General features: G+C 46.6%; 1 protein-coding gene across 2 annotated transcripts in view; it reads right to left on the reverse strand.

The window, feature by feature from the left end:
• The window catches only part of sema4f (sema domain, immunoglobulin domain (Ig), transmembrane domain (TM) and short cytoplasmic domain, (semaphorin) 4F), a 155218-nt gene that overhangs the window by 93728 nt on the left and 34638 nt on the right, over positions 1–26852 (reverse strand). The gene's annotated exons all lie outside the window — the stretch shown is intronic.

Consider the following 26852-nt stretch of genomic DNA (forward strand, 5'->3'; position numbering starts at 1 on the left):
AAAATCTTCACAGCATCGCAGAGTTATACACAAGGCTTCACACCTTCAGGTTTAAATAAACCTCACACGGTCTGTATGATGTTTGCACATTCTCCCTGTGACCTGCGTGGGTTTTCTCCAGGAGCTCCGGTTTTCCTCCCACACTCCAAAGTAAGTAAAGGGCCTGCCCCCCAAGAGCATGCGCTGCATGCGGCAAGCGCGACATAACGTGGTCGCTTGAGCCGTACGGCCTCGCGGGGCTGGTCCCACTTCGATCGCCGGAGCCGTGTGGAGTTGTGTGGAGCTGGTCCCGACATCGCGCGGGGCTCCGAAAAACTGACTGTCCAAAAATTCCGCGTGGCAACAGTCTGCCGGCCCCAAGCCGCATTGAGGCCACACGCACCGCCTCGACGGGCAGCGTCTCGACGCCGTACACAGCGTCTTGACGGCATACGCCTAGCGCAAACTTCCCGCGGACTTCGCTCGAACTTCACGTCAACGCGTACGGGATCACTCGACCTCCGCACGGCCCCGCTTCTGGTTTGGTTGCGCTTGCCCCATGCAGTCACATGCTCGTGGGACAGGCCCTTAAGTAAGTTTATTGACCAAGTATTCACACACAAGAAATTTGCCTTGGTGCTCCGCCCACAAGTAACAACATGACATGCAGTGACAGTTACGAATGACTCAGAAAACACTAAACATTAATAATAATAAAACATTAATGGTAACATTAAAGGCGTACAGATTTGTAGACTAATTGGCTTCTGTAAAATTTTTCCTGGTATGTGTAGGGCAGTGTAAATGTGCAGGGATCACTGGCAGGTGTGGACTTGGTGGGCCGAAGGGCCTGTTGCCAGGCGGTATCTCTAATCTAAACTATACTAAACACACACACACACACACACACACACACACACGTGTAAGAAGGAACTGGAGATGCAGGTTTAAACCAAGGATAGACACAAAATGCTGGAGAAGGGTCTCTACCCGAAACATCACCCATTCCTTCTATACAGAGAAGCTGCCTGACCCGCTTAAACAAACACACACACACACACATGAAAAACAAATCAATTAAAAATTGTGCCATAATAATAATAGTACAGAGCTTATTTTCAGTGTTTAATAGCCTGATGGCTGTAGGGAAGAAGCTGTTCCTGAACCTGGACGTTACAGTTTTCAGGCTCCTGTACCTTCTTCCCGATGGCAGGGTGAAATGAGAGCGTGGAAGGGTGGTGTGGGTCTCTGACGATGCTGGCTGCCTTTTTTGAGGCAGCGACTTCCAGCCAATAGACTGCCAGATCAGAAGTGGTTCGGTGAATGAAAGCGTTTAACTCGGTTTCTCTTGCCTCAATGATGCCTTTCTATTTCAGAACTTTCTATTTTTAGGTTCAGGGATTATTATCAAGAACTGTCATGAGCATTGCATACAATTTTCTGAACGCATTAGCTCAAGTATGTAAGTTGGTCTGGTTTCAAGTCCCTGAAAATTGCAATCAAATAAGAAAATTGAGCTTGGTGTCCAATGTAAAGAACTCCCTGAAAGTAGCAAGACTGGTGGATATAGACAATAGACAATAGGTGCAGGAGTGGGCCACTTGGCCCTTCGAGCCAGCACCGCCATTCAATGTGATCATGGCTGGTCATCCCCAATCAGTCCCCCGTTCCTGCCTTGTCCCTGGGAATTAACCTTGTTATAGATGGATAGAATGATAAAGACGGCATATGCTTGCCTGGAGCATGGAGTACAAGGCTCAGGAAGTATCATGCAGCTTTGTAGAGCTTTGGTTAGGCTGCATATGGAGTATTACGTGCAGTTCTGGTCGCCTCATTACAAGAAGGATGTGGAGGGGTTGTAAACGGTGCAGAAAAGGTTTACCAGAATGGTGACTGGATTAGTAGATATGAACTATAATGTCTGAAGAGGGGCTTCAACCCAAAATGTCACCTATTCCTTTTCCGCCAGAGATTTTGTCTGACCTGCTGTGTTACTCCAGTATTTTGTGTCTATCTGAGACCTCCGTACTAATCAAGAATCTATCATTCTCCGACTTAAAAATATCCATTGACTTGGCCTCCACAGCCTTCTGTGGCAAAGAATTCCACAGATTCTGACTAAAGAAATTCCCCCTCGTCTCCTTCCACAATGAACGTCCTTCAACTCCGAGGCTGTGTCCTCTGGTCCTAGACTCTCCCACTGGTGGAAACATCCTCTCCACATCCACTCTATCCAGGCCTTTCACTGGTCGGTAAGTTTCAGTGCCTCTCCTCATCCTTCTAAACTCCAGCTCAGTGCCATGCAGCGGCGCGCAGTAGATAGGACTGTTCGGTACTTATGTAACATTGCCGGCGCCAACACGTGGCGACACTTGCATATTGCTGAGGTTGCATGCAAAATAAAAGCATTTCACTGTATCTAGGCGCATGACAAAATCATTCACTCATTTATCAGGACTACATGCAATACTCCAAATGCTGCCTAACCAGAGTCCAATAGCGCTGCTTGCTGACTCTAACGGGCCTGTCCCACTTAGGCTATTTTTAGACAACTGCTGGCGACTGTCGTAGTCGTAGCAGGTTGCCGAAAAACCAGCGACTGGACCCCCCCACGATATAAAATCTGAAATAGAATCATTACTTTAACAATTTTAAAAAACGGAAGTCAGCACTGGCGACAGCCTACGTTAACCTGGTGACAACCTACAACAGCACCTACGTCAGGAGAAGTCAAGCTACGCTCATTGGCGTCAAACCCACTGTCGGCGACTGTCTCCGAAAAACTTTCAACGCGTTGAAAATCCAGCGGCGACCAGAAAGCCGCTACGACTCTTTGGGCGACTGAGGAGACGACTCACGACCGTACAGACGTCACCCCGGCAACCATGTCGCGGCAACCTAGTCGCCTGTAGTCCCCTAAAAAAAAAATCGCCTCAGTGGAACAGGCCATGCCTCTGGCAAACCATAGGCTTTCTTTACCACCCGATCTACTTGTGCTGCACCTTCAATGGGCTATGAATTGGCTTGGTGTAATTGTGGGTTGTCCCTGGTGCCTGCGGGGTGCGGTCCGTGCGGATTCGGTGGGCCGAAGGGACTGTTTCCGCGCTGTATCTCCAAAGTAAACTAGTAAACATTTTCATCCAAATAATTCATATAAATAATGAGCAATAGTGCATCAGCACTGATCCCTGCGGCACACCACTGTTCACAAACCAAGAAAGCACATCAGCACCACTACTTCCTGAGAAGATTACGGAGAGTCGGTTTGTCAAGGAGGACTCTCTCTAACTTCTACAGGTGCACAGTAGAGAGCATGCTGACCGGTTGCATCGTGGCTTGGTTCGGCAACTTGAGCGTCCAGGACGGAAAAGACTACAAAAATAGTAAACACTGCCCAGTCCATCATCGGCTCTGATCTCCCTTCCATCGAGGGGATCTATCGCAGTCGCTGCCTCAAAAAGGCTGGCAGTATCATCAAGGACCCACACCATCCTGGCCACACACTCATCTCCCCGCTACCTTCAGGTAGAAGGTACAGGAGCCTGAAGACTGTAACGACCAGGTCAGGAATAGCTACTTCCCCACAGCGATCAGGCTATTAAACTTAGCTCCGCCAACTCTACTGCTGCGCCACCGTGCCACCCCATACTGACATTTACTAAAGTGTATGCAAAACGGAATTTCATGGTACATGTGACAGTATAGTACAATTGAACAATAGCAGTGCAATCAAGCAGCTTACTACCACCTTCTCAAGGCAAGCAGAGACAGACAATAAATGCCGATGCTGTCAGCGATGCTTTCATCTTATGAATCATTTTTGAAAATTACAGCTGAGAGGTGTTCAGGATCCACAGCTCCTGTTGCTCATCGTCTGCACGACTGTGGGATATATTGTCTCATGCAAACGGTTGATGGGAAATTGCAAAATATATTGTCTACGTTGATTTTACTGAGGTTTTTCCATAAGTGATTGGAGCAGAATGAAGCCATTCAATAGACAATAGGTGCAGGAGTAGGCCATTCGGCCCTTCGAGTCAGCACTGCCATTCAATGTGATCATGGCTGATCATCCCCAATCAAGACCCCTTCCTGCCTTCTCCCCATATCCCCTGACTGCTATTTTTAAGTGCCCTATCTAGCTCTCTCTTGAAAGTATTCAGAGAACCGGCCTCCACCGCCCTCTGAGGCAGAGAATTCCACAGACTCTGTGAGAAAAACTGTTTCCTCATCTCCGTTCTAAATGGCTTACTCCTTTCAGCCCATCAAGTCTACTCTGCCAATCAATCATGGCTGATCTATCTTTCCCTCTCACCCCCATTCTCCCGCCTTCTCCCCATAACCCTTGACACCCGTACTAATCAAGAATCTAACTATCTCTGCCTTAAATATATCTATTGACGGCCTCCTCAGCCTACTGTGGCAATGAATTCCACAGATTCAACACCCTTTGACTAAAGAAATTCCTCTTCACCTTCTTTGTAAAGGAACATCCTTATATTCTGAGGCTGTGACCTCTGGTCCTAGACTCTCCCACCAGTGGAAACATCCTCTCCACATCCGACTGGTGGCCGATTGGGAAAGGGGGAGATGCAGCGAGACCTGGGTGTCATGGTACACCAATCATTGAAGGTAGGCATGTAGGTGCAGCAGGCAGTAAAGAAAGCGAATGGTATGTTAGCTTTCATTGCAAAAGGATTTGAGTATAGGAGCAGGGAGGTTCTACTGCAGTTGTACAGGGTCTTGGTGAGACCACACCTGGAGTATTACGTACAGTTTTGGTCTCCAAATCTGAGGAAGGACATTATTGCCATAGAGGGAGTGCAGAGAAGGTTCACCAGACTGATTCCTGGGATGTCAGGACTGTCTTATGAAGAAAGACTGAATAGACTTGGTTTATACTCTCTAGAATTTAGAAGATTGAGAGGGGATCTTATAGAAACTTACAAAATTCTTAAGGGGTTGGACAGGCTAGATGCAGGAAGATTGTTCCCGATGTTAGGGAAGTCCAGGACAAGGGGTCACAGCTTAAGGATAAGGGGGAAATCCTTTAAAACCGAGATGAGAAGAACTTTTTTCACACAGTGAGTGGTGAATCTCTGGAACTCTCTGCCACAGAGGGTAGTTGATGCCAGTTCATTGGCTATATTTAAGAGGGAGTTAGATGTGGCCCTTGTGGCTAAGGGGATCAGGGGGTATGGAGAGAAGGCAGGTACGGGATACTGAGTTGGATGATCAGCCATGATCATATTGAATGGCGGTGCAAGCTCGAAGGGCCGAATGGCCTACTCCTGCACCTAATTTCTATGTTCTATGTTTCTATCCACTCATCACTTGAAATGAAATGAAAATGAAATACGTTTATTGTCATTGCACAACAACTGTACAACAAAATTCCATTGCATCTCCTTCGGTGTGTACATAGAAGACACAGGATAAAAGATTTAAAAAGAACAAAACACAACAGCCATTGACACATATACACCAGATCAGTAAAGAAAATAATAAATAGGTATTAAAAATATTTTAAAAGAATATTGCTCATTATCTTGCACCCTGAATTATATTGTGCTTCCCCCAGTGGTCTCTGTTAGAGTTAAGTTATTTTATCGCACATGGGTAGAAACAATTTTTTAGTCTACCAGTGCGAGCCTTCAGAGGCCTGCATCACCTCCCAGAGGGTAGCAGAGTGAAAAGATGGGATGTCCCCTGCTTGATGTTTGTGGCCTGGCGCAAGCATCGGGCCTTGTATATGTAATCCGTGAGGGCAGTTGAGTGTTTGTAATGCTCTGTGCAGTTTTAATAACTCTCTGCAGCGCCCTCCTCTTAGCCACAGTGCAGCTAGCAAACCACACCAGGATGCCATAGGAGAGGATACTTTCCACTGCACACTGGTTGGACAGCAGCAGCGGCTGTGAGACGTTTGCTCTCCGCAGAGACCTCAGGAAATACAGCCGCTGCTGTGACTTTAATTTCATGTTTCATGTATCTTGTTGTGTTTCATAGAAACATAGAACATAGAAACATAGAAAATAGGTGCAGGAGGAGGCCATTCGGCCCTTCGAGCCTGCACCGCCATTCATTATGATCATGGCTGATCGTCCCCTATCAATAACCCCTGCCTGCCTTCTCCCCATATCCCTTGACTCCACTAGGCCCCAGAGCTCTATCTAACTCTCTCTTAAATCTATCCAGTGACTTGGCCTCCACTGCCCTCAGTGGTAGGGAATTCCATAAATTCACAACTCTCTGGGTGAAAATGTTTTTTCTCACCTCTGTCTTAAATGACCTCCCCTTTATTCTAAGACTGTGGCCCCTGGTTCTGGACTCGCCCAACATTGGGAACATTTTTCATGGCTGATGGCAGACCAATTTCCCTCCTGGGATAAATAAAGTTCGATTGTATCATGTCATTGACTGTGTGACCTGAAGGCTTGCTTTCGGTGCCTGGTGTTTACAAGGACACTCTAGTCCCAGTGCACACTGTCACCGTTCCAATAATAGCCTGTCTTTCGGTTACCTAGCATGTGCCCGTGTTAAATTGCACGTTGCATGCATCTGCACACTCACTCAACCCTATGTAAATAACATCGTAACCTCTCTGTATGCTGCTCACAGTTCACATCAATGCCACTCCCCACATTCCCCACCCCCACCAGCCAGGCAGCCTAGTGTTATCTGTACACAAGGAAATGTAACATTTAATTCCCGCATCCAAATCATTCGGGCATCGAATGAGAGACGGGACCGAAGCGCTAATCTCATGGCACCCCACCAGTCACCACCTGTCACCTCGAGAAAGACGCATACTCTTATTTACCTGCCTGCAATAAAACCATGTTGGTATATCCATGCACTTTTATTTAGCACACAATCGTATTATAGATGTTGGATTTTATCAAAAGATCTGAAAATCCAAACACAGTAGAAGCATAGAAACATAGAAACATAGAAAATAGGTGCAGGAGTAGGCCATTCGGTGCAGCTGGGCTTGTGCACTCTGGAGTTTAGAAGGATGAGATGGGATCTTATTGAAACATATAAGATTATTAAGGGTTTGGACACGCTAGAGGCAGGAAACATGTTCCCGATGTTGGGGGAGTCCAGAACCAGGGGCCACAGTTTAAAAATAAGGGGCGAGCCATTTAAAACGAAGATGAGGAAACACTTTTTCCACACAGAGAGTTGTGAGTCTGTGGAATTCACTGACTCAGAGGGCGGTGGAGGCTGGTTCAAGAGAGAGCTAGATAGGGCTCTTAAAGATAGTGGAGTCGGGGGATATGGGGAGAAGGCAGGAACGGGGTACTGATTGGGGATGATCAGGCATGATCACATTGAATGGCGGTGCTGGCTCGACGGGCCGAATGGCCTACTCCTGCACCTATTGTCTATAACTCAGATAATTAAGCATTTGTTGCAGAGAGCAGCAAAGTGCACAAAAGATTTACCAGAATGCTGCCAGGTTCAGAGGGCATTAGCTATAAGGGGCGATTGGACAAACGGATTGTTTTGGTGGACAGAAATGCTGGAGGAACTCAGCGGGTGAGGCAGCATTTATGGAGCGAAGGTAATAGGCAACGTTTCGGGTCGAAACCCTTCTGAGGGTTTTGACCCGAAGCCCCATCACTATCTCCTCCCCTTCTCAGCTCTCCCTCTAGCCCTCTGGCTCCACCTCTTCCGTTCTTCTTCTCGCCCCCCCCCCCCCCCCCCCCCCACCCTCACATCAATCTGAAGAAGGATTTCGTCCCGAAACGTTGCCTATTTCTTCGCTCCATAGATGCTGCCTCACCCGCTGAGTTTCTCCAGCATTTTTATCTACCTTTGATTTTCCAGCATCTGCAGTTCCTTCGCAAACGGATTGTTTTCCTTAACTACTTCCTCTGGAAATATGGAAAGAAACTGGAACACCCAGAGAAAAACGACGCAGGTCACAGGGGGAGCGTACAAACTCCATACAGGCATCAGCTGTGGTCAGGATCGAACCCGGGTCTCTGTCGCTGTAAAGCAGCAACTCCACTGCTGCGCCACCGTGCCGCCCCAAAATGGATGAAATGCAAAGGGTCGACTTGAAGTCACCAGCAGGTAATTAAGGATAATGAAATGTCAGCATCTATTGTCTTCTTCTTCTTGGGTGTGGCGTGCACAGCCTAAAGTTGTCGGAAAACTTGTTCCATTTGATCTTATTTGATTGTGCACACCGGGTTGATTGCATTCGTGGAAACAGGGCAGACCATGTGAAGGTTGCAATCTTACACCCCAGCATCTATTGTAAGGGTTAAAGAATATAAAAGCAGGAAATTCTGATGTAACTTTCCAGGGCTTTGGAGAGATACATGTCGTGTATAAACATAGAAATATAGAAAATAGGTGCAGGAGGAGGCCATTCAGCCCTTCGATTATTGTTATCATGGCTGATCGTCCCCAATCAATAACCCGTGCCTGCCTTCTCCCCATATCCCTTGATTTCACTAGCCCCTAGAGCTCTATCTAACTCTCTCTTAAATCCATCCAGTGACTTGGCCTCCACTGCCCTCTGTGGCAGGGAATTCCACAAATTCACAATTCTCTGGGTGAAAAAGTGTTTTTTCACCTCAGTCTTAAATGGCCTCCACTTTATTCTAAGAATTTTGGTCTTTATGCTTGAGGAGAGATTGATCAGGCAATGCAGAGAAAGCTCACTGGATTGATTCCCGTGAGGAAGTGCTTGAAATATGAATAAAGGTTGAGCAGTTATTTGCCTTTTGGAGCATAAAAGATGATCTTATTGAAACACCAATACATTGATATCCCTTGCAATTCTTGCAGTTAAAAGTGGGAAAACAGAATTTGTTGCCAAGATTGCACCAGTTATGATTTTACTTCGGAGTCACGTGAGTGACTACGTGAAGAACCCGCTCAGTGCACAGGCGCGGCATTACGCCAGCAGTGCAACAGCGGCGGCAGCTGGAGTCTGGCTCTCCAGCTGCACTTTAAAACGGACCGTCAGGTAAGTAGACGGTGCGTTGGGATAACAGAGGAGAGTTGCGTTTAGTGTTTTGCAGGCTTTCACAGAATGTCTCAACGCAGAAAACTCTCGAACAGAACTGCCCGCGCTTTAACTCCACCAGAGGAGCGTTCCATTCCAGCGGGGCAGCAACCGGCAGCAGCGTCACTCTCAGAGTGTTTCGCTATCCCCGAGACCGAGCCTGACCCAGTCACGCCAGAGCCTGCACGGCGGACTGGGAAAGCGGCCAGGAAGACCAATCGGCCGGTCGAATCCGATTCGTCGGAGGGGGACATGTCTCCCCCAAAGCGGAGGAGATACAGCCGCCTGAGCTGCATTCAGCAGCTCCTGGAGGAGATGGTCCACCGGGAACAGCAGCGCTCCCGGGGAGACAGGACAGGCACCTCCTCCATAGTGTCGTGTCAGGCACTGCCCTTTGCTACCCTCATACCACGGGTTGGAGCAGGAGGCTAGCATTGGTGACCAGGGCAGGGCTGGTCTGGAAATGGGGCAGGCGGACGAAATCGGGAGTATGCATGGGGTGCAGGAACAGGAACAGCTGTTGGGTGTGGTGGACCGCTTCGTAGCAACCCCACGGACTGGAGCACCGCTGGAGCCAAAAAATGGCAGCCAGTATTAACCATCTATCCAATAAACCTCTACTGGAAAAGGTGCTCGCCGAGGTGCTGGAAGAACATACAGCACCAGAGAACTATGAGGCCCTTAAGGTAAAAAGCCTCAACAGCCAAATCTGGGGAAATGTGGGGGCCCCTATTCGGGCACAAGAACTCAAGCTACAGCGGATCCTAAGGCTCCTGACGTCAGCCATCTCAGCCTTTGCTCGTTCTGTGGAGACAACGGAGATGAATACATGCCAGCAGGATGTGCTGGCATTAATGTGTACCACACAATTCGAACTCAACAATCTCCGGAGGGAAAATATAAGACCTGCCCTCAATCCCAAATTTGCTGGCTTGTGCAAAGCCCCAGCTGCGGAGGTTGACTCACTGCTGTTTGGGAAAGATCTGAACAAAAAGCTGAAGGAGATGGAAGAGGCATCAAAAACCTTCGGCCTCATGAGGGCAGGCCCCGGGACGAGCAAACCCACGACCTCCGATACCCAAGCGGCGGCACCCCACGGCATCCACCAGTCGACGTCTGGAATATGGGACTGGTGAACGCTTGGGGCCGCATTATCCCCAAAGATCTTTTTTAGATCAGGGCCCGCCGCGGACCCCCTGGAAAATGCGCCTCCCCCCAACATCGCCAGCACGTCGTCAGAACAAAGCACTCAGAAAACAGAAAAGACAAAACCGCCAATAACCATGGAGGTAGGTGGGTCTGGTTCCTACCAGCATATAGAGAATAAGGGTGCTTTACTAACAGGGGGGAGATTACACTTGTTTAAAAAAGCATGGGGGATGGTCACGAGTGACAAGTATATACTCAACAGCATTAGTGGATATAAAATTCAGTTTATATCAGAAACAACACCGCCAGTTCAACATTGGCCCGAAAGGGTATTTTCTCCCTCCAATAAAGAGCAACGGGAGGGACAAGCTGAACTGGTGAGACTTATAAATAAGGGGGTCATAGAAAAGACCAAACATGAACCCTTGGAATTTGTATCCAATATATTTACCAAAACCAAAAAAGATGGTGGATGTTGCATCATCATTGACTTAACATCCCTAAACAAGTTTGTTAAGTATATACATTTCAAAATGGAAACATTTGTGACTGCTAGACAACTGATTTCCAAAGGATACTACATGGCAAGCATTGATCTAATGGATGCTTACTATCTAGTACCCATACATAAGGATCATAGCAGATACCTAAAATTTATCTGGATGGGGCAGCTGTGGCAGTACAAAGCATTGCCTAATGGGCTCACGTCAGCCCCAAGATTGTTCACAAAAATATTGAAGCCAGCCATGGCAATATTAAGGAAACAAAAACATATAGTCATGGCATATTTTTCGAGGATGTAACTAGTAGCGTGGATAGGGGAGAACCAGTGGATGTGGTGTATCTGGACTTCCAGAAGGCTTTCGACAAGGTCCCACATAAGAGATTAGTATACAAACTTAAAGCACAAGGCATTGGGGGTTCAGTATTGATGTGGATAGAGAACTGGCTGGCAAACAGGAAGCAAAGAGTAGGAGTAAACGGGTCCTTTTCACAATGGCAGGCAGTGACTAGTGGGGTACCCCAAGGCTCAGTACTGGGAGCCCAGCTATTTACAATATATATTAATGATCTGGATGAGGGAATTGAAGGCAATATCTCCAAGTTTGCGGATGACACTAAGCTGGGGGGCAGTGTTAGCTGTGAGGATGATGCTAGGAGACTGCAGGGTGACTTGGATAGGCTGGGTGAGTGGGCAAATGTTTGGCAGATGCAGTATAATGTGGATAAATGTGAGGTTATCCATTTTGGTGGCAAAAACAGGAAAGCAGACTATTATCTAAATGGTGGCCGATTGGGAAAGGGGGAGATGCAGCGAGACCTGGGTGTCATGGTACACCAGTCATTGAAGGTAGGCATGCAGGTGCAGCAGGCAGTAAAGAAAGCGAATGGTATGTTAGCTTTCATTGCAAAAGGATTTGAGTATAGGAGCAGGGAGGTTCTACTGCAGTTTGTACAGGGTCTTGGTGAGACCACACCTGGAGTATTGCGTACAGTTTTGGTCTCCAAATCTGAGGAAGGACATTATTGCCATAGAGGGAGTGCAGAGACGGTTCACCAGACTGATTCCTGGGATGTCAGGACTGTCTTATGCAGAAAGACTGGATAGACTTGGTTTATACTCTCTAGAATTTAGGAGATTGAGAGGGGATCTTATAGAAACTTACAAAATTCTTAAGGGGTTGGACAGGCTAGATGCAGGAAGATTGTTCCCGATGTTAGGGAAGTCCAGGACAAGGGGTCACAGCTTAAGGATAAGCGGGAAATACTTTAAAACCGAAATGAGAAGAACTTTTTTCACACAAAGAGTGGTGAATCTCTGGAACTCTCTGCCACAGAGGGTAGTTGAGGCCAGTTCATTGGCTATATTTAAGAGGGAGTTAGATGTGGCCCTTGTGGCTAAGGGGATCAGGGGGTATGGAGAGAAGGCAGGTACGGGATACTGAGTTGGATGATCAGCCATGATCATATTGAATGGCGGTGCAGGCTCGAAGGGCCGAATGGCCTACTCCTGCACCTAATTTCTATGTTTCTATGTTTCTATATTTGGATGATGTCCTCATAGTAGGGAAAACTATGGAATTAGCTGTGGCAGCAGTCTCAGCTACAAAACAGCTCCTTGAAACTCTGGGATTCGTCCTACATCCAGATAAATCCAAGTTAAATCCATCCTCTATTATGGACTACCTGGGGTTCACAATTAACTCAGTCCAAATGACTGTTACCCTGCCAAGAGAAAAGATGATTGCATTAGCACAATCATGCAATAATTTAATAGTCAACAAAAGACCAACTATTCGACAAGTAGCAACTAATTGGTAAAATGGTAGCAGCATTTCCGGCTACACAATTTGGACCTTTGCATTATCAAAATTTACAAAGAGCAAAGGTGCAGGCACTAAAACAACATAGAGGTCACTATGATCGGGTCATGATGTTACCCACGGAAGTAATATCAGAGCTACAGTGGTGGACACAAAATATTTGGCATAGTTTGAGTCCTATTATCAATACTAATCCTACTTTAGTTCTTCAAACAGATGCCAGTGCTCAAGGCTGGGGAGCAACTAATTCCATATCCAGCACAGGTGGTAGATGGACTAACTCAGAATCATCATTACTATCTACACTGGCAATTTGGCAATGGTGTGTCGAAAGACATATTTGGCTTTCAGCTACCTATCTACCAGGTAAGCTAAACACAGTGGCAGACACCAGGTCACGCAAATTCAATGACAACATCGAATGGATGTTAAATCCTAAAGCATTTGCTAAAATTGTCAAGCAATATGGAACGCCAGATATCGATTTATTTGCATCAAGACTAAATCACCAGTTAACTATGTATGTCGCTTGGGAACCAGATCCAGAGGCAGCAGCGGTAGATGCCTTCACGCTGGATTGGGGAAAGTTCTTTTTCTATGCCTTTCCTCCCTTCTGCCTCATCAGTCGGGTACTTCGCAAAATCCAGATGGACTCGGCTTCTGGTATTTTGGTGGTACCCGACTGGCCTACACAGCCATGGTTCCCAGTACTACATGACATGGTGGTGGAATCACCAATGGTGTTTCCCAGTCATCCAGGACTATTGATTCACCCAGTGTCAGGCATAAGCCACCCATGCCATCAAGACATTAAACTCCTAGGTTGCAGATTCTGAACAGACCCTACCTGGACCTGGGATTATCCGAACAAACCATCACCACCATGTCAGCATCCCTGAGAACATCTACCAAGAGACAGTACTTAACCAGCATCAAAAAATGGGAGAAGTACTGCCAGGAAACAGGGACTTCATATGAAACAGCCACAGTAACCAACGTATTGGAGTTCCTGGCCTATCTACACCATCATGAAGGGATCAGCTACAGTGCCATCAACACGGCACGTAGTGCCCTCTCCGCTTACCTCAAACCAGCAGGACATCAGGCTATGGGATCCCATCCACTGGTGGTAAAACTGATGAGGGGCATTTACAACATCAAGCCCCCCAAGCCCAGGTATACCCATATTTGGGACATCAGTGTCGTCCTGACATACCTCCGGGAATGGCCACCAGCTAGATCCCTCAGCCTCGAGCAATCAACACTGAAGACGCTCATGCTGATGGCACTGGTATCTGCTCAGAGGGTCCAGTCGCTACACAAATTGAGACTGGACAACATGAAAACAACTCCAGACCAGATAACATTCATTCTACAAGGTCTGGTGAAACAAAGCAGGCCAGGAACATCCAATTCACTAGTGGTATTCCGGGCCTACCCACCAGAGCCACGGTTGTGTGTGGTGACCCACCTAATACAGTATATCGACACAACCCACAACATCAGAGGGAGTGAACAAGCCTTATGGGTCAGCCACAAAAAACCTCATGGCCGGGTAACAAGCCAAACCATCTCAAGATGGCTAAAACAGGTATTGGAAGCTGCTGGGATAGATATTAACACCTTTAAATCTCATTCCACTAGGGCAGCCTCCACATCAACGGCAGCAAGGATGGATGTACCTATTGACCTCATCCTGAATACAGCAGGATGGTCGAGGGAATCCACATTCCGAACATTCTACAATAAGCCATTGATGAAGCCTGATTTGTTTGCAGCAAAGATATTAGAAGCTGCAAATATTTAATTTAAGCCCGGGGGAGCAATTTTATTTTGTTATTGTTAATAAATACCTTTTGTTTTCTTGAAAAACAGATTCATTGGTTAATTACGATAACACTTCCTTCCTCAAGAGCTTTCGGCAGTGAGTGAGTAAAACTGTTACACGGTTTGAAATCACAGAGCTTTGAAATCTTCACGTAGTCACTCACGTGACTCCGAAGTAAAATAGTAAGATTAAACGAGAACTTACCAGTTTGAAGTTTGATCTGTATTTTATGAGGAGTTACGATGAGGGATTACGTACCCTCCGCTCCCACCCCCAATTATATGGATCAAACTGATAAATTGATGTCTCTTTTTCTTTACTATGTTACTTCAAATACTTGTGTCTATCTGTGATTCCACACCGCTGCTTGGAAGTATGCCGCGCCTGCGCACTGAGCGGGTTCTTCACGTAATCCCTCATCATAACTCCTCATAAAATACAGATCAAACTTCAAACTGGTAAGTTCTCGTTTAATCTTACTATTTTACTGAATGGCAGAGGTGGTTTGAGGGGCTGAAATGCTTATCTTGCTGTTTATGTTCTGCCAAAGTATATCACTTTGCACTTTAAAGTAATTGAATGACATAGCGTGGAAACAGGCCCTTAAGCCCAACTTGCCCACACCGGCCAACATGTCCCAGCTTCCTGCATTTGGCCCATATCCCTCTAAACCTGTCCTATCCATGTACCTGTCTAAATGTTTCTTAAATGTTAGGATAGTCCCAGTCTCAACTACCACCTCTGGCACCTTGTTCCATACACCCACCACCCTTTGTGTGAAAAAGTTACCCCTCGAATTCCTATTAAATCTTTACCCCTTCAACTTAAACCTATGTCATCTGGTCCTCGATTCATCTACTCTGGGCAAGAGACTGTCATCTATCCGAACTATTCCCCTCATGGTAAGATCACCCCTCATCATAAGGTCACAAGGAATAGGAGCAGAATTAGGCCATTCAGCCCATCCAGTCTACTCCGCTATTCAATCGTGGCCGATCTATCTCTCCTTCCTAGCCCCATTCTTCTGCCTTCTTCACATAACTGACACCCATACTAATCAAGAATCTATTTATCCCTTAAAAAAGTGTCAGCCTTCTCCACAGCCTTCTGTGACAAAGAATTCCACAGATTCACCAGCATCTGACTAAATACATTTCTCCTCATCTCCTAACTAAAAGAATGTCCTTTAATTCTGAGGCTATGACCTCTGGTCCTAGACTCTCTGACTGGTAGAAACTATCATCCTCCTGCGCTCCAAGAAATAGAGTCACGGCCTACTCAACAGCTCCCAATAGCTCAGACCTTCTGTCGCCGCAACATCCTTACAAATCTTCTCTGTACCCTTTCCAACGCTAGGGGAGCTGCACTGGCAGCAGCCTCTACCTACTGTCTGTCATTTCTATCTTTTTTTTAATATTCAGTTAGTCCAAAGTCTGTTTTAGGGGGAAACTTTTACTTTTCTATGTGGGGGAGGATGGCAGGGTAAGGGGGGAAACCGTCTCCCAGTCTCTTCCTGGCGGGGACGCGACTATTTCTCCGAGTCACGTCCTCGCCGCCACCTCGCGGCCTACCAGCTGGATCGGAGCGGCCTTTCCTGCCGGGGACGGGGAACCGAACCAGGGCTGCTACAGCTGCGGCGCAGCGCTGGAGTCACCATGGAGCAGGCGATGCCTACCTGGGTCGCCGTTTGGAGCTCCGGAGCATTGGGCCGCTGGTCCAACATCGTGGAGCTCTGGTGCGGAGAGCCTCCAACGCGGGCGGCGCTGAACAACATCGAGGAGTCCTGGGGCGCCTTGCAGAGGGTCTCCAGCAGCAGTCTCCACCCGGCGCGGCCTGCGGACTTTGGAAGCCGCCGACTCGGATAGGAGGGGGCCGACTCTGGTGTCCACGCCGCTGAGGACGTCCCACAGCCCCGACGTCGGACTTACAACACCCCAGCGAGCGGTCCTGGACATCGGGCCGCCCGTAGCGGCAACTGCGGAGGGCACGGGGAGGCCCTGACCACGGGGAACAATGGAGGAAGAGACTGACTTTGGTGCCTTCCCACACAGTGGGAAACTTTGACTCTGCTGTGTGGGGATGTTTTATGTCAAACCCTATAGTGTGGTGTGTCCCTTATTTTTATTGTATGGCTGTATGGGAATTTCATTTCACTGTGCCATGTGGCACATGTGATGAATAAATCTATCTTGTATCTTGTATCACCATCATCACCAAGTGCTTCGAGAGGCTGGTCCTGGCACACCTCAAAAGCTGCCTACCCCCCACACTGGATCCCTATCAGTTTGCCTACCGCAAGAACAGGAGTACGGAGGATGCCATCTCAACGGCATTTCACTCCGCCCTCTCCCACCTTGACAACAAAGACACTTATGTAAGAATGCTGTTCATCGATTACAGCTCAGCATTCAACACCATTATTCCATCAAAACTGATCACCAAACTCGGTAACCTGGGCATCGACCCCTCCCTCTGCAACTGGATACTGGACTTTCTAACCAACAGACCCCAGTCTATGAGGTTAGACAAGCACACCAACATTTCCTTCAACCCTCACCCTGAACACCGGCGTTCCTCAGGGCTGTGTGCTGAGCCCCCTCCTCTACTCCCTCTTCACCTATGACTGCACACCTGTACATGGTACTAACACCATCATCAAGTATGCAGATGATACAACGGTGATTGGCCTCATCAGCAACAACGATGAGCTGGCCTACAGGGAGGAGGTCCAGCACTTAGCAGCATGGTGCGCTGACAACAACCTGGCCCTTAACTCCAAGAAGACCAAGGAGCCAATTGTAGACTTCAGGAAGTCCAGAGGCGGCACGCACACCCCCATCCACATTAACGGGACGGAGGTGGAACGTGTTTCTAGCTTCAGGTTCCTGGGAGTCAACATCTCCGATGACCTCTCTTGGACCCACAATACCTCTACTCTGATCAAGAAGGCTCATCAGCGTCTCTTCTTCCTGAGGAGACTGAAGAAGGTCCATCTGTCTCCTCAGATCCTGGTGAACATCTACCGCTGCACCATCGAGAGCATCCTTACCAACTGCATCACAGTATGGTATGGCAACTGCTCTGTTTCCGACCGGAAGCTCTGTAGCTCTGCTTATAGCCACACTGACAGGGACCAGTGTCTCGTGCAACTGGTTGACCAGTTTGGGTCAATTATCTGATAGATACTTCATCTAAATCCTGTCTTTGGCTATGTTCTATTTGACTCATTTTTGACTTGATATGCATTGAGGTGAAAACTTTAATGAAATATTCATAAATGAAATGTTGCCACCAAAATAAATGCATGTTAAATTAAATAATGAATACAAAATGGAAAACGCCAGCCTCTCGTGGCATACATGCGTATAGACAATAGACAATAGGTGCAGGAGTAGTTCCATTTGGCCCTTCGAGCCAGCGTCGTCATTCAATGTGATCATGACTGATCATCCCCAATCAGTTTCTGGAGAATCTCTACAATCTCTGGAGCATTTTGAGAAGATGCTTTTGAGGAAATTGTGCACGAGTCAGAAAGTCATATTTGCAGCTTTATAAAATTTAAGGTGTAGGAAGCAATGATTTACACCGAAAATAGCTGGAGCAATTCAGCAGAACAGGCAGTTTCTCTGTATAGAAGGAATAGGTGACCAAAGATCTTTGTAGGTGACGTTTTGATCTCCTAGCAGATCAAGGAAAATGTAGAATAGACCATTGTAAGCTAGGAGAAGGTGACAACAAAGGAAACAGAGATACAATATAATCAGAGGGACAGTCAGACTGGTCGGAGAAAGGGGAGTCAAGAGTCAAGAATGTTTTATTATCATATGTCCCGGACTGGACAATGAAATTCTTACTTGCTGCAGCACAACAGAATATGTGAAGATGTAAACATTGTACATAACAGGGAAAAAAAGAAAAAGTTCAATAAATAACAAATATATTGCAAATAACAAATAATAAAATAGTATTTTGCAGTTCAGAGCTCAGAGCTTATTCGTTGTTGTGTTTAATAGCCTGATGGCTGTAGGGAAGAAGCTGGTCCTGAACCTGGACGTTACAGTTTTCAGGCTCCGGTACCTTCTTCCTGATGGCAGTGGTGAGAAGAGTGTGTGGCCAGGATGGTGTGGGTCTTTGATGATTTTGGCTGCCATTTTGAGGCAGCGGCTACAATAGATCCCTTCAACGATCTATTGTAAAGCCGGTGATGGACTGGGCAGTGGTCACAACTTTTTATCGCTCCTGGACGTTCAAGTTGTCGAACCAGGCCACGATGCAACCAGGGATGGGATGAGAGGGAAAGCAAGGGTTACTTAAAGTTAGAGAAGTCAATATTCATATGGCTGGGGAGTGAGTTGCCCAAGCAAAATAGAAAATTTAAGTTTGGCTGGATTTGGAATATTGTGTGCAATTCTGGACAGCCCATGACAGGAAGGATGTGGATGCTTTTGAGAGAACACAGACAGGATTTACTAGAATACCGCCTGGATTAGAATGTCTTGGCTATAAGGAGAGGTCGGAGAGTTGAAGGTTGAGGAGATTGTGCTGTCTGTACGGAGTTTACATTCACCCTGTTACCACGTGGGTTTTCTCAGAGATCTTCGGTTTCCTCCCACACTCCAAAGACGTGCTGATTTGTAGGTTAATTGCATTGGTATAGGTGTAAAATTGTCCCTAGTGTTTGTAGGACATCGTTAACGTGCGGGGATCGCTGGTCGGTGTGGACTCGGTTGACCGAAGGGCCTGTTTCCGCACCGTATATCTAAGCTAAACTAAACCATGAATTATGGGCATCAATAAAGTAAAAAAAAGGAGATACCATTCGAGTCTCATAGAGTTATACATCGTGGAAACTGGCAATACAGACCAACTTGCCCTTACCGGCCAACATGTCCCATCTATATTAGTCCCACCTGCTTGCATTTGACCCATACCCCTCTAAACCCTATCCATGTACCTGTATGGGTGTCTACCTTCGATTTTTCCAGCATCTGCAGTTCTTTCATAAACATGCACCTGTACAAATGATTCTTAAATGCTGCAAAAGTACCATTCTCAACAACCTCCTCTGGCATCTTCCACATCTCCTACATCTTCCACCCTTTGCATGAAAAAGTTACCCCTCAGATTCCTAATAAATCTTTCCCCCTTCACCTTAAACCTATATCCTCTGGTCGTGGATGATCAGCCATGATCACATTGAATGGCGGTGCTGGATTGAAGGGCCGAATGGCCTACTCCTGCACCTATTGTCTATTGCCTATTGGATTGGTCCTCGATTCCTCTTCTCTGGGCAAGAGACTTATTGTGTCCATCCGATCTATTCCTCTCAATTATTCAGCAGTGATGTTTTTAACTGTTTCAGAAGAAACAGGGCAGCACTGTGGCATAGCGGTAGAGTTGCCGCCTGGCAGCGCCAAACACCCAGGTTTGATCCCGACTATGGGTGCCGCCTGTACGGAATTTTTATGTTCTCCCTGCGACTGCATGGGTTTTCTCTGAGACCTTCGGTTTCCTCCCACGCTCTAAAGACGTACAGGTTTGTAGGTTAATTGTGTTGGCATAACTAAATTGTCCCTGGTGTGTGCAGGATGGTGTTTATGTGCGGGGATTGCTGGTCGGTGCAGACCCAGTGGGCCGAAGGGCCTGTTTCCGCGCTGTATCTTTAAACTAAACTAAACAACTGGGAGATCAGGTAGATTCAGGTGGGCTGAGCGAAGGTAGATTCAGGTGGGCTGAGCGAAGATTCAGGTGGGCTGAGCAAAGCAAACGCCCAGTCTACATTTGATCTCGCCGATGTACAATGGATACTGTAGACGAGGTGCAAGTGAACCTCTGCCTAACCTGAAAGGACTGCCGGGGTCCCTGGACAGAGTCGAGGGAGGAGGTATAGCGACAGGTGTTGCATCAACTGCGGTTGTAGGGGAAGGTATAAATGTAAAAGTTGTCCCTAGTGTACGTAGGATAGTGTAGTGTGCGGGGATCAGTGTGGGCTTGGTGGGCCGAAGGGCCTGTTTCCGTGCTGTATCTCTAAACCAAACTAAAAGATTTTACTTGAAACTCCCATTTAGTTTCCTTTTGTTCCTTTAAAATGTCAAGTACATCATCAATTTTATTCATTTCAAAAATACACCCGAGAAGTCTGCACACCCACACACAGTATTTAATTGTGTCGTTTGTGGTCTCATGTCTATCCGCTTTTATGCAGCACACAATGCTCAGAATGAAGATGTGTGAACTCACCACATACAGAAAGTACATGTCAAATGATTTCCTTTTGTTTTATCTTCATCTACAGGTTTTCATTTTTAAATTAGCACCTGCACTATTGATCTTTCATCTAGATTCTTACTCTGTACAACACAACTGCTCACACCAACCTCCATCCAGTTGACTCCATCTACCTTGCACGCTGTCTCGGGAAAGCAGCCACCATAATGGGGTGGAAGATTGCAACCTTCACGTGGTCCGCCCTGTTTCGACTAATGCAATCAACTCGACGGGCACAAACGGAAGCTCAAATAGAACAAGTTGTCTAACAACTTTAGGCTGTGCACGCCACACAAAAGAAGAAGAAGAAACCACCATAATCATGTGATAGAGCAGAATTAGGCCACCAGCCCATCAAGTTCACTGCACCATTCAATCATAGTCAGAGTGATACAGTGTGGAAACTGGCCCTTTGGCCCAACAATGTCCCAGCTGCACTAGTCTCACCTGCCTGCACAGGCCCATATCCCTCCAAACCCGTCCTATCCATGTACCTGTCTAACTGTTTCTTAAATGTTGGGATGGTCCCAGCCTCAACTACCTCCTCTGGCAGCTTGCTCCATACACCCACCATCCTTTGTGTGAAAAGGTTACCCCTCAGACATCTATTAAATCTATTCCCCTTCACATTGAACCTACCTATGTCCTCTGGTCCTCGATTCTCCTACTCCTACAAGAGATTCTGTGCATCTACCCGATCTATTCCTCTTATGATTTAATACATGATTTTCATCATGGCTGATCTATCTCTCCCTCCTAATCCCATTCTCCTGCCTTCTCCCCACAACCCCGGACACCCATACGAATCAAGAATGTACCCGTCTCTGGTTTAAATATATATATTGATGGCCTCCTCAGCTCTGGCAAATAATTCCACAGATTCACCACCCTCTGACCAAAGAAATTCCTCCTCATCTCCTTCCTAAAGGAACCTCCTTTAATTCTGTAGCTATGACCTCTGGTTCTTGACTGAAAATCAAGGACTATTTTCAACCTGGTCATGCCCCCCATGAGGGGAACCTCATCGAAACTAACCAAATAGAGAAAAGCGTGGATAGAGTGAATGTGGAGAGGATGTTTCCACTAGAAGAAGGGTTTCGGCCCGAAACGTTGCCTATTTCCTTCGCTCCATAGATGCTGCTGCACCCGCTGAGTTTCTCCAGCATTTTTGTGTGCCTTTAGTTAAACCAACCAAGCTGTGGTACATCCCTATAAGCTTTGTATGGTACATCTGCAGGAGCAGGTAAAAGCCATCGGAGATACTAAATCCTGAATTCTGTTTCTTTTCTTTTTTTCACTACATAATGTATTCATGTGGGATGACCTGCCTGGATAGCAAGCAAACAAACATTTTCACTGTATCTCAGTACACGTGGCCATAATAAACCAACACCAATCCCTGTTTATCTCCCAACAGCTCCTGTTTGAGCTGAGAACTTCCTGGATTTATTGTTTTTAATTATACTCTTGTTTATGCAGTTAAATTAAAACCTAGTACACCAATATAATATCAGCCATGATCATATTGAATGGCAGTGCAGCCTCGAAGAGCTGAATGGCCTACTCCTGCACCTATTTTCTATAGAAACATAGAAACATAGAAGTTAGGTGCAGGAGTAGGCCATTCGGCCCTTCGAGCCTGCACCGCCATTCAATATGATCATGGCTGATCATCCAACTCAGTATCCCGTACCTGCCTTCTCTCCATACCCACTGATCCCCTTAGCCACAAGGGCCACATCTAACTCCCTCTTAAATATAGCCAATGAACTGGCCTCAACTACCCTCTGTGGCAGAGAGTTCCAGAGATTCACCACTCTCTGTGTGAAAAAAGTTCTTCTCATCTCGGTTTTAAAGGATTTCCCCCTTATCCTTAAGCTGTGACCCCTTGTCCTGGACTTCCCTAACATCGGGAACAATCTTCCTGCATCTAGCCTGTCCAACCCCTTAAGAATTTTGTAAGTTTCTATAAGATCCCCTCTCAATCTCCTAAATTCTAGAGAGTATAAACCATGTCTATCCAGTCTTTCTTCATAAGACAGTCCTGACATCCCAGGAATCAGTCTGGTGAACCGTCTCTGCACTCCCTCTATGGCAATAATGTCCTTCCTCAGATTTGGAGACCAAAACTGTACGCAATACTCCAGGTGTGGTCTCACCAAGACCCTGTACAACTGCAGTAGAACCTCCCTGCTCCTATACTCAAATCCTTTTGCAATGAAAGCTAACATACCATTCGCTTTCTTTACTGCCTGCTGCACCTGCATGCCTACCTTCAATGACTGGTGTACCCATGACACCCAGGTCTCGCTGCATCTCCCCCTTTCCCAATCGGCCACCATTTAGATAATAGTCTGCTTTCCCGTTTTTGCCACCAAAATGAATAACCTCACATTTATCCACATTATACTGCATTTATCCACATTATACTATGTTTCTACATGACAATAAACTCACTTGAACTTGATTCTCTGGAATTCTCTGCCACATCTCTGGAATTCTCTGCAACAGAAGGTAGTTGAGGCCAGTTCATTGGCTATATTTAAGAGGGAGTTAGATGTGGCCCTTGTGGCTAAAGGGATTGGGGGTATTGAGAGAAGGCAGGTACAGGATACTGAGTTGGATGATCAGCCATGAGCATGTTGAATGGCGGTGCAGGCTCGAAGGGCCGAATGGCCTGCTCCTGCACCTATTTTCTATGTTTCTATTCTGCTTCACCATTCAATAAGAATGCTGAAGGTGGACAAAAATGCTGGAGAAACTAAACATTCGGGTCTCGACCCAAAAGTCACCTATTCCTTCTCTCTGCCTTACCCGCTGAGTTTCTCCAGCATTTTTGTCTACCTTCGATTTTTCCAACATCTGCAGTTCCTTCTTAAATAAGAATGCTGATGTGACTTTGGCCATAGCTCCAGTTTCCTCAGTTCAGTTCAGTTCTATTTGTCATATGTAGGTTAACACAGGGTCAACGATACAATGAAAGGTGCTTGACGGGTCACCTCAGCAATGATATTACAAGGATAAAAAAAAGATTTTAAAATAGATAGGATAAAAGTGACATTGGTAGGTAAAAGACAATAATAATAAATAAAATCATCAACATATATGATGTGTTTATGAGTTCAGAAGCCTGATGGCCTGATGGTGAAAACTGTTCTTAAGTCTGGTGGTACGTGCAGCCATGCTCCTATATCGTCTATCTGACGGTAACAATGAGAACAGTCTGCGTGCTGGGTGGCTGTGATCCTCGATGCTGTTTGCTTCCATAATTTTTGACTTGCCTACCAGCCTAAAAATTCTGTCCATCTTGGCCTTGAATGCTCCTTTTTCCTCAGTCCTTTGTGCCCAAAGGTGATGTCCTGTATGTTCTAAGGTGAATGACGAGCCCAACGAGAGATCTGTGGACTTAGCCACGTAGGCTGGTGGTTCATGATGGCTGGTGGTTCAAGATAGCCTCCTATTCAAGCTGACAATGTACCAATGCATCCACACTGTGGTCAACTGCTCTTGCACTGTGCTACCCTGCTACAGAGTATGCTTGTCCTGTTTGGGAGAGATCATCTCATGCAAAGAAAGTTGATGCAGCTCTTAATGACAGCTGCAGATGAATCACTGGCTGCCTAAAACCAACGGATGTGGATAGCCTGCATGTCTTGGTTGGTATTGCTCCACCAGGAATCCACAGATCAGTAGCCGGTGGAACTGAACGTAGTAGGCAAGTTGGGGACACCCAACATTCCTGTCACTCCCATCACACAGCCCCAAACTGGCTGAAGTGGAGGAAGAGTTTCCTTCACACAGTTCAGCCACTGTCACAGTCTCCTCAAGCAACCAATAGACAATAGACAATGGGTGCAAGAGTGGGCCATTCGGCCCTTCGAGCCAGCACCGCCATTCAATGTGATCATGGCTGATCATCCCCAATCAGTACCCCGTTCCTGCCATCTCCCCATATCTCCTGACTCCGCTATTTTTTTTAAAGCCCTATCTAGCTCTCTCTTGAAAGCATCCAGAGACCCTTGCTCCACCGCCCTCTGAGGCAGAGAATTCCACAAACTCACCACTCTCTGTGAGAAAAAGTGTTGCCTCGTCTCAGTTCTAAATGGCTTACTCCTGATTCTTAAACTGTGGCCCCAAAGTGTGGTCTCACTGGGGCTCTGTACAACTGCAGAAGGACCTCTTTGCTCCTATATTCAATTCCTCTTGTTATAAAGGCCAACATGCTATTCGCTTTCTTCACTGCCTGCTGTACCTGCATGCTTACTTTCATAGACTGATGTACAAGGACCCCCAGATCCCTTGTACTTCCCCTTTTCCCAACTTGACGCCATTTAGTTAGTAATCTGCCTTCCTGTTTTTGCTACCAAAGTGGATAACCTCACATTTATCCGCATTAAACTTCATCTGCCATGCATCTGCTTGCTCACACAACCTGTCCAAGTCACCCTGCATTCCCATAGCATCCTCCTCACAGTTCACACTGCCACCCAGCTTTGTGTCATCTGCAAATTTGCTAATGTTACAAGCATCGAAGCAAAGATCATAAAGGCCCAGCTTCCATGGACTGGACGTGTGATCCGGATGGATGAATCCCACATGTCCCGTCAAGTCCTGTACGGTGTTCCGCCACAGGGAAAGAAACCCAGGGCAACTAAACAAATGGTTCAAAGACTGCATCAAGGACCACCTCCAGCATGCTGTCAGTCCTAGCCTGAAAAGGACAAGAAAACCGTGCCAGTGACAGGACTGGCTGGCGTGCAACCACTAGGAAGGCAGTCAGCAGTTTTGAGGACAATCGCCAAAGTCGACTCGTTAGTGTGTCAGAGACAGGAGGAAGGCTGCAGCCCTAAATACTCCCACAGCGGCCTCCATGTGTGCCCCCCCCCCACTGCTCCGGCACGTGTGGCTTGCGCATTGGACTCGTGAGGCACACTAGATACCACAAGACATGAGACTGCACAACCATACTATCGTCATCTACCACGGGCCATCACCATAACATCCTCTGAATCTAGGATCTACGAGCCACTAAACAGAAAAATGGGGCAAACTATATATTTTTTCTAATGGAGTTTGAGATTCCACTGGTGAGACTACACAACATTCAAAACGACAAGATATTGTTATGAGAGTTGAATCATTGAGGCAACATGTGAGTGAAATCTTAGGACTATATCTTGTGTAAGATACCTTGTTTACACAGAGAGTGGTGAATCTGTGGAATTCTCTGCCACAGAAGGTAGTTGAGGCCAGTTCATTGGCTATATTTAAGAGGGAGTTAGATGTGGCCCTTGTGGCTAAAGGGATCAGGGGGTATGGAAAGAAGGCAGGTACAGGATACTGAGTTGGATGATCAGCCACGATCATATTGAATGACGGTGCAGGCTCAAAGGGCCGAATGGCCTACTCCTGCACCTATTTCTATGTTTCTCAAGGAACTGCAGATGCTTGTTTGAACTGAAGATAAGACACAAAAAGCTGGAGTAACTCAGCGGGACAGGCAGCTTCTCTGGAGATAAGGAACGGGTGACATTTCGGGTCGAGACCCTTCCAATCTGAAGACGTTACCCATCCTTCTCTCCAGAGATGCTGCCTGCCTGTCCCGTTGAGTTACTCCAGCTTTTTGTGTCTATCTTCGTTTTCCACCAGCATCTGCAGTTCCTTCTTACACAAGATATTGTTATGTCTTGCCTAGACCTAGGACTGCAGTCACATGATGATTCACGGGTAGCTGAAGGAAGTTGCCTGAAGATATCAAAACCAGTCTGACTGGAACAACTTCTACTTAATCCTATTTTGTCTACCTATCAGTACGTGCGGCCATATAAATACATTTCAAACCCACAAATATACTGCAGACACTAGAATTAAATGCAAAAGAAAACAATCATGCCTTAACAGAAAATAATGCATCTGTCTCCTTCAGTTGTGTGATTGAAAATTCCTTTAGATTTGGGGAAACCGCCCTTAGATTGGAAAACAGCTAATACCTCCCAACTCAAGGTATAGAAACATAGAAATTAGGTGCAGGAGTAGGCCATTCGGACCTTTGAGCCTGAACCGCCATTCAATATGATCATGGCTGATCATCCAACTTAGTATCCTGTACCTGCCTTCTCTCTGTATCCCCTGATCCCTTTAGCCACAAGGGCCACATCTAACTCCCTCTTAAATATAGCCAATGAACTGGCTTCAACTAATTTAAGAGTCAATTTAATTGTCATTTGGACCCCTTGAGGTCCAAACGAAATGCCGTTTCTGCAGCCATACATTACAAACA

The sequence above is a fragment of the Leucoraja erinacea genome, chromosome 48, assembly GCF_028641065.1.
Source record: "Leucoraja erinacea ecotype New England chromosome 48, Leri_hhj_1, whole genome shotgun sequence".
NCBI lineage: Eukaryota > Metazoa > Chordata > Chondrichthyes > Rajiformes > Rajidae > Leucoraja > Leucoraja erinaceus.